The following is a 12,036-nucleotide window of genomic DNA, read 5'->3' as shown; positions in this document are numbered from 1 at the left end:
ACCATTTCTGCGATTCTGATTTCCTTATGTGGATGGCTGACCGGAGAATGATTTCTGCATAATGACACATGCCACAATGAGGGAATATTATTTTGTGACCTGTCTTCTCCAATGTCCTATGTAGAATTGGATGGGTTTAGCAGATCACGCATCAGGTCAGCCGTGTGTGTAATTTGTAGGCTGCCGACAATGTATAACTGCCAAGGACAAAGACGCCTGTCTGCAGTGCTGCCACAAGAAATTTCAGGGCCTCATACTGGCAAAATTTTTGGGAATGTCACATACATTTTTAACAGTGAAAAATAATACCACATACAGGGACAAATACCGCCACAACATGACCAGACACCATATTACCACCACATAGTGACCGAATAATACCACATACAAGGAACCAATACCGTCACACCATGACCAGATCCAGGGCCGGCGTCAGCACCCGGTGCACCTGGGCAAGTGCCGGGGCCCTGAGCAGGCGAGTGGCCCACTCACTGTCAGGGACACCAGCGTGCGCAGTTGTCGCTTCATGAGACTGAGCTCGGGCTCTGAGCTCTCCATGAGACGGCACAGAGCGCACTATAAGATGGCAGAGGGTCTGTCAGCGGCTGGAGGAGCAGTTGATGCTAGGCTTTGGCTGCAGCAGGCAGTGAGGACGGAGCTGCAGACCTCAGGCTCATACACCTGGTGCCGCCACTCTTCTCACCTGGCGGCTGGGGGCTTCTTACAAGGAGTGCGCCTGCAGCAACGCAGGGCTCCGGGACGTCTGGTCTGCACTCCAGCGTGTGTAGCAGACAGAGGCACCGCGGTCGGCATGGGAGTGTTGAGCTGCCCCAGGACTCGGCGCCCTGCTGTTGCCCCTTTTGCACCTGGCTCTGGGTAAGTCCACACCCATCACAGGGCACTATTTGCACCAAGCACATACTATCTTGTGCTGCTACCACTCATAGCTGCTGTAAATAGTGACCCCAAACAGCGCCATATATGTGCTGCGACCCCCAATTGTCTGCACCCATGTATCGTGTGTGATCTTATAAGTGGGAGCAGACATGGTATAGTGAGAACCCCTATATATCTTTATGTACCCCTAAATGCCTGTCTGTGTGCACCCCATATAGCTACTTGCACCCAATGCCTGTCCTGTGTCTGTGTGCACCCCCATATATCTATATGCACCCCTATACACCTGTCCTATGTGTGTGCACCCCTATATATCTATATTCACCCAATGCCTGTCCTATGTGTCTGTGCACCCCTATATATCTATGCACCCCTATATGCCTGTCATGTGTCTGGGGGCACCCCATATAGCTATATGTACCCCTATATGCCTGTCCTATGTATCTGTGTGCACTCCTTACTCCCATACATTCGTTTGCACTCCTTTATGCCTGTCATGTGTCTGTGTGCACCCCCATATATCTATATGCACCCCTATTCGCCTGTCCTATGTCTGTGTGCACCCTATATATCTTTATGCACCCCTATACTCCTGTCCTATGTGTTTGTGTGCACTCCCATATATCTAAATGCAACCCTGTACACCTGTCCTGTGTCTGTGTGCTCCCCATATCTCTATATGCACCCCTATACGCCAATCCTGTGCCCGTGCGCATCCCAATATCTTTATGCACCCCTATATTCATGCATCAAAAACCTAGTAGATGTATAAACCAGGCTACAGAATGTTTACGTTCAAAAACTTAAAAACTGTATTGACATAAATAGAGTAAAATGTATTTGTACACACAATAATACAACAGGATTCCTCCAATCCAAAAACCAGCACTGAGAGTGTTAACAGATATATAGCCAATATTAATTTAAAACAAAATATATAAGGAGCATTTCCATTATAGTCATGTGACTTATATTTTGTGGCTAAAGAGTATATCTATGGTCGGGTAGGTTGCTGGGGAAAGATTACTGTACTCCGGTGCTGATAAGGCTATATGCAAACGCTAAAGAAAGGCCTATCGTATATATATAAATGTTGTTTTTTTGTTTGTGGCCGCTGTGCCTTATATATATATAAGCTCCCGGAACATGTGCACCTCACTAGCAGGGTATACAATGGCGTCCAGATTATATACCCCCTGGTAGTGAAGAAATAACACAAATAGAGCCCCAACAGTAGCCTAATCAAGATCCATAGTTACCTCTGAACACTCACAAAGCCGGTAAGATACCCCTACGTGCGTTTCGATAAGCTTCTTCTTCCGGGGGCGTGTGTGGTACACAGTACACACGCCTGACTATCTATTATTATTATTATTTATTGTTATAGCGCCATTTATTCCATGGCGCTTTACATCAGATTGATGTTTTATTTATTTGAATGCATGCAGTCTTTGTGCCAACTAGACATGCGCTGCCTCTATCAATTACGTTGAATTGAGCGAAGCCACCCATGTCCAGATGAATTAAAGCGGGAATTATGCAAATCTTATAGTTGCAGTCACATGACTTCCTGCTCCCGTCACAGGAGAATCTTGACAGCGTATAGTGCACAAGCTGACTACTCTTAAGCTGTGTATAGGAGGGTGTGCAAAACCGAATTATTGCCCCCAATGCTGGAAAACCTAGATCTGCCTCTGCTCTGTGGCGATGAAATCACTTTTTATTCCATTTTTTATGTTTGTGTTAAGATGACAAAAGAGAAACTCTGGCATTTAATTTGTTTTTATGGCATTCATTGTATGTGGTATTAATCCACTCCTTCAATAGTTTGGATTGTGTTGTATGTGGGGATACCAAATGTGTTCATTTTTTAGGGTATGTGCACACTTGAGTTTTTTTGCTGAATTTTTGTAGCAAAAACTAAGTGAAAACCCCAAGTTTTTAAGGAATTTTGAGGAGGATTTGAACACTTTTTGTTCAGTTTCTGCTCCAAAAACTCCTTCAAAAACTCAGTGTGCACAAAGCCATAGATTATTTTTTTTTTATAAAGGAAATGAGAAAAGGAGGGTGATTTAAATGTCGACACTTTCTGTAATTTATACACTTTATTTATATTTGTTTTTCTTATGTTTTAATTCGCTTTCTATTTCATTCCCGTTATGCTGGGTCTTGGGGCATTTTTTAGGCTGTGATCACGTTGCAGTGGCCGACGGATTAATAGGTATTAATGTAGCATCTGGGGGTAAAATATCACTATTATATTCGATCCTGGCAGATGCAGATTTTACAATAAACCACAACAGGCACCTGCCCTCCCTATATATGTAAACTCCCACCATGAATGTGACATGTCAGGAGGGGTAAAGCTTCACTAACTAAAAGATATTACAATTCTACAAAGCAAAACTTTCAACAACAAAAAAGAATTTGGAACCAGAAATACTATTTTCTTCTTCCATAGCGGGTCACTTCTTGCTCAGAATACAAAGACTTCTCGCTACCAGAATAATTCCGGATATCATTGTCTTTATCTCAGCTTCATCGTGCAGAACACAGATAGTAAAAATGAAAGAGAAGGAAATTAAATCCCTACAAATTCCCTTCAGCGACTCAGAATGTAAAGTTGTCAGCGGCTAATTGTGTCGAGTTTAATTGATGTATTATCTTTTTTTATCCCAATCTCACATGCAAAGAATCCAAACATTTCCTACATCAGGGATTAGTGATTGCCTCGTTTATAATATAAAGACGTCTTCACTTATTATTCTTCTCCTTCAAACGGTTTATTGTATAGAACTGCAAATATACATCAGACAAATGGGAACTCAACTGTTCATGTCAATATTCCTATACCCGGGGGCAGTATTATAGTAGTTATATTCTTGTACATAGGGGCAGTATTATAGTAGTTATATTCTTGTACATAGGGGCAGTATTATAGTAGTTATATTCTTGTACATAGGAGCAGTATTATAGTAGTTATATTCTTGTACATAGGGGGCAGCATTATAGTAGTTATATTCTAGTACATAGGAGCAGTATTATAGTAGTTATATTCTTGTACATAGGGGGCAGCATTATAGTAGTTATATTCTTGTACATAGGGGCTGTATTATAGTAGTTATATTCTTGTACATAGGGGCTGTATTATAGTAGTTATATTCTTGTACATAGGAGCAGTATTATAGTAGTTATATTCTTGTACATAGGAGCAGTATTATAGTAGTTATATTCCTGTACATAGGGGCAGTATTATAGTAGTTATATTCTTGTACATAGGAGCAGTATTATAGTAGTTATATTCTTGTACATAGGGGCAGTATTATAGTAGTTATATTCTTGTACATAGGAGCAGTATTATAGTAGTTATATTCTTGTACATAGGAGCAGTATTATAGTAGTTATATTCTTGTACATAGGAGCAGTATTATAGTAGTTATATTCCTGTACATAGGGGCAGTATTATAGTAGTTATATTCTTGTACATAGGAGCAGTATTATAGTAGTTATATTCCTGTACATAGGGGCAGTATTATAGTAGTTATATTCTTGTACATAGGAGCAGTATTATAGTAGTTATATTCTTGTACATAGAGGCAGTATTATAGTAGTTATATTCTTGTACATAGGAGCAGTATTATAGTAGTTATATTCTTGTACATAGGAGCAGTATTATAGTAGTTATATTCTTGTACATAGGAGCAGTATTATAGTAGTTATATTCCTGTACATAGAGGCAGTATTATAGTAGTTATATTCTTGTACATAGGGGGCAGTATTATAGTAGTTATATTCCTGTACATAGGGGCAGTATTATAGTAGTTATATTCTTGTACATAGGAGCAGTATTATAGTAGTTATATTCTTGTACATAGGAGCAGTATTATGGTAGTTATATTCTTGTACATAGGGGGCAGTATTATAGTAGTTATATTCCTGTACATAGGGGCAGTATTATGGTAGTTATATTCTTGTACATAGGGGGCAGTATTATAGTAGTTATATTCCTGTACATAGGGGCAGTATTATAGTAGTTATATTCTTGTACATAGGAGCAGTATTATAGTAGTTATATTCTTGTACATAGGGGCAGTATTATAGTAGTTATATTCTTGTACATAGGAGCAGTATTATAGTAGTTATATTCTTGTACATAGGAGCAGTATTATAGTAGTTATATTCTTGTACATAGGAGCAGTATTATAGTAGTTATATTCCTGTACATAGGGGCAGTATTATAGTAGTTATATTCTTGTACATAGGAGCAGTATTATAGTAGTTATATTCCTGTACATAAGGGCAGTATTATAGTAGTTATATTCTTGTACATAGGAGCAGTATTATAGTAGTTATATTCTTGTACATAGAGGCAGTATTATAGTAGTTATATTCTTGTACATAGGAGCAGTATTATAGTAGTTATATTCTTGTACATAGGAGCAGTATTATAGTAGTTATATTCTTGTACATAGGAGCAGTATTATAGTAGTTATATTCCTGTACATAGAGGCAGTATTATAGTAGTTATATTCTTGTACATAGGGGGCAGTATTATAGTAGTTATATTCCTGTACATAGGGGCAGTATTATAGTAGTTATATTCTTGTACATAGGAGCAGTATTATAGTAGTTATATTCTTTTACATAGGAGCAGTATTATAGTAGTTATATTCTTGTACATAGGAGCAGTATTATAGTAGTTATATTCCTGTACATAGAGGCAGTATTATAGTAGTTATATTCTTGTACATAGGGGGCAGTATTATAGTAGTTATATTCCTGTACATAGGGGCAGTATTATAGTAGTTATATTCTTGTACATAGGAGCAGTATTATAGTAGTTATATTCTTTTACATAGGAGCAGTATTATAGTAGTTATATTCTTGTACATAGAGGCAGTATTATAGTAGTTATATTCCTGTACATAGGGGCAGTATTATGGTAGTTATATTCTTGTACATAGGGGGCAGTATTATAGTAGTTATATTCCTGTACATAGGGGCAGTATTATAGTAGTTATATTCTTGTACATAGGAGCAGTATTATAGTAGTTATATTCTTGTACATAGGGGCAGTATTATAGTAGTTATATTCTTGTACATAGGAGCAGTATTATAGTAGTTATATTCTTGTACATAGGAGCAGTATTATAGTAGTTATATTCTTGTACATAGGAGCAGTATTATAGTAGTTATATTCCTGTACATAGGGGCAGTATTATAGTAGTTATATTCTTGTACATAGGAGCAGTATTATAGTAGTTATATTCCTGTACATAAGGGCAGTATTATAGTAGTTATATTCTTGTACATAGGAGCAGTATTATAGTAGTTATATTCTTGTACATAGAGGCAGTATTATAGTAGTTATATTCTTGTACATAGGAGCAGTATTATAGTAGTTATATTCTTGTACATAGGAGCAGTATTATAGTAGTTATATTCTTGTACATAGGAGCAGTATTATAGTAGTTATATTCCTGTACATAGAGGCAGTATTATAGTAGTTATATTCTTGTACATAGGGGGCAGTATTATAGTAGTTATATTCCTGTACATAGGGGCAGTATTATAGTAGTTATATTCTTGTACATAGGAGCAGTATTATAGTAGTTATATTCTTTTACATAGGAGCAGTATTATAGTAGTTATATTCTTGTACATAGAGGCAGTATTATAGTAGTTATATTCTTGTACATAGAGGCAGTATTATAGTAGTTATATTCTTGTACATAGGAGCAGTATTATAGTAGTTATATTCTTGTACATAGGAGCAGTATTATAGTAGTTATATTCTTGTACATAGGAGCAGTATTATAGTAGTTATATTCTTGTACATAGAGGCAGTATTATAGTAGTTATATTCTTGTACATAGGAGCAGTATTATAGTAGTTATATTCTTGTACATAGAGGCAGTATTATAGTAGTTATATTCTTGTACATAGGAGCAGTATTATAGTAGTTATATTCTTGTACATAGGAGCAGTATTATAGTAGTTATATTCTTGTGCATAGGAGCAGTATTATAGTAGTTATATTCTTGTACATAGGAGCAGTATTATAGTAGTTATATTCTTGTACATAGGAGCAGTATTATAGTAGTTATATTCTTGTGCATAGAGGACAGTATTATAGTAGTTATATTCTTGTACATAGGAGCAGTATTATAGTAGTTATATTCTTGTACATAGGAGCATTATTATAATAGCTATATTCTTGTACATAGGAGCCGTATTATAGTAGTTATATTCTTGTACATAGGAGCAGTATTATAGTAGCTATATTCTTGTACATAGGGGCAGTATTACAGTAGTTATATTCTTGTACATAGGGAGCAGTATTATAGTAGTTATATTCTTATACATAGGGGCAGTATTATAGTAGTTATATTCTTGTACATAGGAGCAGTATTATAGTAGTTATATTCTTGTACATAGGAGCAGTATTATAGTAGCTATATTCTTGTACATAGGAGCAGTATTATAGTAGTTATATTCTTGTACATAGGAGCAGTATTATAGTAGTTATATTCTTGTACATAGGGGCAGTATTATAGTAGTTAATAATAATAATCTTTATTTTTATATAGCGCTAACATATTCCGCAGCGCTTTACAGTTTTGCACACATTATCATCACTGTCCCGATTGGGCTCACAATCTAGAATTCCTATCAGTATGTCTTTGGAATGTAGGAGGAAACCGGAGTGCCCGGAGGAAACCCACGCAAACACGGAGAGAACATACAAACTCTTTGCAGATGTTGTCCTGGGTGGGATTAGAACCCCGGACCCCAGTGCTGCAAGGCTGTAGTGCTAACCACTGCGCCACCGTGCTGCCCATAGTTATATTCTTATACATAGGGGCAGTATTATAGTAGTTATATTCTTGTACATAGGGAGCAGTATTATAGTAGTTATATTCTTGTACATAGGGGCAGTATTACAGTAGTTATATTCTTGTACATAGGGAGCAGTATTATAGTAGTTATATTCTTGTACATAGGGGCAGTATTATAGTAGTTATATTCTTGTACATAGGAGCAGTATTATAGTAGTTATATTCTTGTACATAGGGGGCAGTATTATAGTAGTTATATTCTTGTACATAGGGGACAGTATTATAGCAGTTATATTCTTGTACATAGGGGCAGTATTATAGTAGCTATATTCTTGTACATAGGAGCAGTATTATAGTAGTTATATTCTTGTACATAGGAGCAGTATTATAGTAGTTATATTCTTGTGCATAGAGGACAGTATTATAGTAGTTATATTCTTGTACATAGGGGCAGTATTACAGTAGTTATATTCTTGCTAGTGATGAGCGAATATACTCGTTACTCGAGATTTCCCGATCACGCTCGGTCCTCCGAGTATTTTTTAGTGTTCGGGGATTTAGTTTTCCTCACCTCAGCTGAATGATTTACATCTCTTAGCCAGCTTGATTACATGTGGGGATTCCCTAGCAACCAGGCAACCCCCACATGAACTTATGCTGGCTAACTGATGTAAATCATTCAGCTGCTGCGATGAAAACTAAATCTCCGAGCACTAAAAAATACACGGAGGACACCCGAGCGTAATCGGGAAATCTCGAGTAACGAGTATATTCGCTCATCACTAATTCTTGCACATAGGGAGCAGTATTATAGTAGGGCTTTTTGCATTATAATTTATTATTATGATATTTTCTTTTTGTTATTAAATGTGTAAAAAAAAAAATAGAAATATGAAACGAACCAGCATCATTGTTATCTTGGTGTATTTAACATTGCTTGCATCTGTGGTTCTTCAGATACATGCTTTTCCAGTGATGACCACTAGATGGCGGAGTAACGCCAGCAGTGCCCCTCTATGGAGCCTTATTTGCAGTGGATGCATTTTACTTTATTTACGTTCTTCTTGTTGCTCTGTCCTGTTGTTGTGGTCTGCTTTTGTTCTAGACTTGGGGTTTGTTTGGTGCTTGGGTCTGGCCCATCCTGTGGTTCTTGGTTATTTTCTCTTTTGCCCTCAATATATAGGCAGTTCTTTAAGTTAGTGGTGGTTTGGCTGTTAGCTCTCATTGTGTCTTCACCTGTCTCCTTCCCTGGGTCCCCCTCCTGTGTTAGGGGTGGTGTCTGGCTCTTTAGGTTTTCTATTTCTCCTTTTAATTTAGCATTTTCTTGCCGTAGTTCATATAGTTCATGTTTGATTTCCTGCACCGCTGAGTCCAGTACACACCTCAGTCTGGTTATCTCTGCATCTGTTGGGTCATTTGTCTGTCTTTGGATCTGTTCCTTAAGCAGTGTGAAGTCCCTCTCCAGCTGGGACAGGCATTCTCTGAGGGTGTCCAATGAGGGGAGTGCATTATTAGGGTTTTGGGCTGCAGGGGGGTCCCTGGTGGTCTTTTTTGTACGTGTGGGCCCATCACTCTTTCTACGTGCTGGCTTTACTATTTTATATTTTTGAGCCTTGAGTTTGATATGAGGGAAGATTTCCTCAAATGCCTCGAGGTTGTCCTCATTGCCCTGTATGACTATTATGCCAGAGTGGTATAGATTGATGGTGAGTGAGATATCCTTGTTTTGTGGGTCTTTTACTCTGATTTGTCGGCCCCTGTTGATGCCATTTTTTAGAATGTTTTTATAGTATTTGCACAAGGCTGTGTGCCATGCCTCAGGCTGCTCACTATAGAAGAGATAATTTGTTTTTCTATTCTCTTTCTTAGTAAAGTCTGCAAAGAGAGTTTCTGGTTCCTCTTTGATGATGGAATGTTTTATGGCCTTTTTTTCTCTCAAGCTCCTGTGATCTCTGGGATATGTTATCTCCTTGACGCCTGAGACCCTGCCATCTGCTGGAGCTGAGGCACTGACCTCTATAGGGGGCTTAGCTATAGTGCTGGGATTTTCATTATCCAAAATATTATTTCTTTCCATGTTGCTTATTTTATATTGTGCTTGTTTTCTGGGGAGATTCTATAGGTTTTGATTCTATAGAGTTCAATGCTAAAGGGTTTGAGATGCAGAGAGATGGCCTTACCTCTTGGTGTTTAGCTCTGGGGTCTTCCAGCTTTCATATGCTCTGCCGCTTGAATCCTGTGCAGGGGGTAGATCTTCCTTATCATCGAAATTCCTCTTTTATCCTGGTTTATATTTTTCTTTCTTGGGTGTATTTTAGTCCTGCTCGCTTTTGCCTTCCATGGAGCACGTATTTTCCAAGTTTCGTCTTACAGGTTGCCCATTACAAGGTATAAATTGCTTAAATTTTAGGAGCTCATGTCAAATGCAGCTTACTCCTGGGAATGGTGGGCGGATCTCGGGCCGACATCTTGGACCATTTGGACAAATTTTGGGAACTGTGGAATCACCTTGGATCCAACCAGAAAAGCAACAGCCTCCACATCCAGAGCGGCAACATCTGGCTCCAGTACTTCAAGGACCTCTACAATGACATCCCAAGTGAAGACCTGAACCTGGCACAAAAAGAGCTTGTGAAAAAACTGAAAGATATGGAGGAAAAGTTCAAAGATTTCCAAAATCCTCTGGATACACCAATCACACTGACAGAAATAACAGAAAGGATCACACAGATAAAAGGTAAAAAAGCCAGTGGTCCAGATGGGATCCTCCCAGAAATGCTGAAATACAGCCCTCCAGACATCCAGGCTGCGATAACAAAACTATTTAATATTGTACTGCAGGCCGGCTACTTCCCCAAAAACTGGAACCAAGGCCTCATAACCCCTATACACAAAAATGGGGACAAGTACGACCCAGCAAACTACCGAGGGATATGTGTCAGCAGCAACCTGGGTAAACTCTTCAACTGCATCCTGAACAAGAGGATCCTCACCTTCCTCACCGAGCACAACGTCCTCAGCAAGAGCCAAGCAGGGTTCATGCCAAACCACCGCACCACTGACCACATCTACACTCTGCACAGCCTCATCAAGAGCCACGTCCACAATACAAAGAACGGGAAGATATACGCTTGTTTTGTGGACTTCAAGAAGGCCTTCGACTCAGTGTGGCACCCAGGACTATTCCTAAAATTGCTGGGGAGCGGAATAGGAGGCAAAACATATGATGTCATCCGAAGCTCCTACACAGAGAACAGTTGCAGTGTGAAGGTCAACGGAAGGAGGACAGCCTATTTCCAACAAAGTCGAGGAGTGAGACAGGGCTGCAGCCTCAGTCCAACGCTCTTTAACATCTACATCAACGAGCTGGCAGTGGCCCTAGAGTCCTCCTCAGCACCAGGACTCACCCTCCATGACACCCAGGTGAAATTTCTGCTGTATGCAGATGACCTCGTGCTGTTATCACCAACTGAGAAAGGCCTCCAAGATCATCTGAAAATCCTAGAGACCTTCAGCAGCACATGGGCACTGCCAATCAACGAGAAAAAAACTAATATCATGGTGTTCCAGAAAAGAAAGCAGAAACCCACTGGCAATCCTACCTTTATGATAGACAACCGTCCACTTACTGAAACCAACAGGTACACCTACCTGGGCCTAGAACTCAGCCAGTCAGGGAGCTTCAAGCAAGCCATAGAGTCACTAAAAGACAAGGCATCCAAAGCCTTCTATGCCATCAGAAGGCGTCTGTACCACCTCAAGGCACCAGTAACCGTATGGCTAAAAATTTTTGACTCCATCATTGCCCCAATTCTTCTATACGGTAGTGAGGTCTGGGGCCCAGTCTCATACCCAAACTGGTCAAAGTGGGACGCTGGGCCGACAGAAATATTCCACCTAGAGTTCTGCAAGCATCTTCTCCAAGTCCATCGGAGCACATCAAATAGCGCCTGCCGAGCAGAGCTGGGCAGATTCCCACTACACATCGCAATAAAGAAGAAGGCGCTGTCATTCAAGGCTCATCTACAAAGTAGCAGTCCCAGCTCCTACCATCACAAAGCCTTCCTACACCAGGAAGCCTCAGGAAGCCTCCTAAGGAAAAGTACCCAAAGCCAGTCTGACCAAGCCATCAACCTCCATGGCCTGACAAAAGGTGAAATCCAGAAAATGGTACACAAAGTCAAAGAGGAATATCTCAGCATCTGGAGGAACGACATAAACAAATCCCAGAAACTGACAATATACCGGAATCTACAGAGGGAGTACAAACTGGCCCCATATCTAGAGAAACTAGAAAACC

The sequence above is a fragment of the Ranitomeya imitator genome, chromosome 5 (genome assembly GCF_032444005.1).
Source record: "Ranitomeya imitator isolate aRanImi1 chromosome 5, aRanImi1.pri, whole genome shotgun sequence".
In the NCBI taxonomy this organism is placed as follows: Eukaryota; Metazoa; Chordata; class Amphibia; order Anura; family Dendrobatidae; genus Ranitomeya; species Ranitomeya imitator.
The sequence above is the reverse complement of the archived record's forward strand: the minus strand, read 5'-3'. Positions refer to the sequence as shown.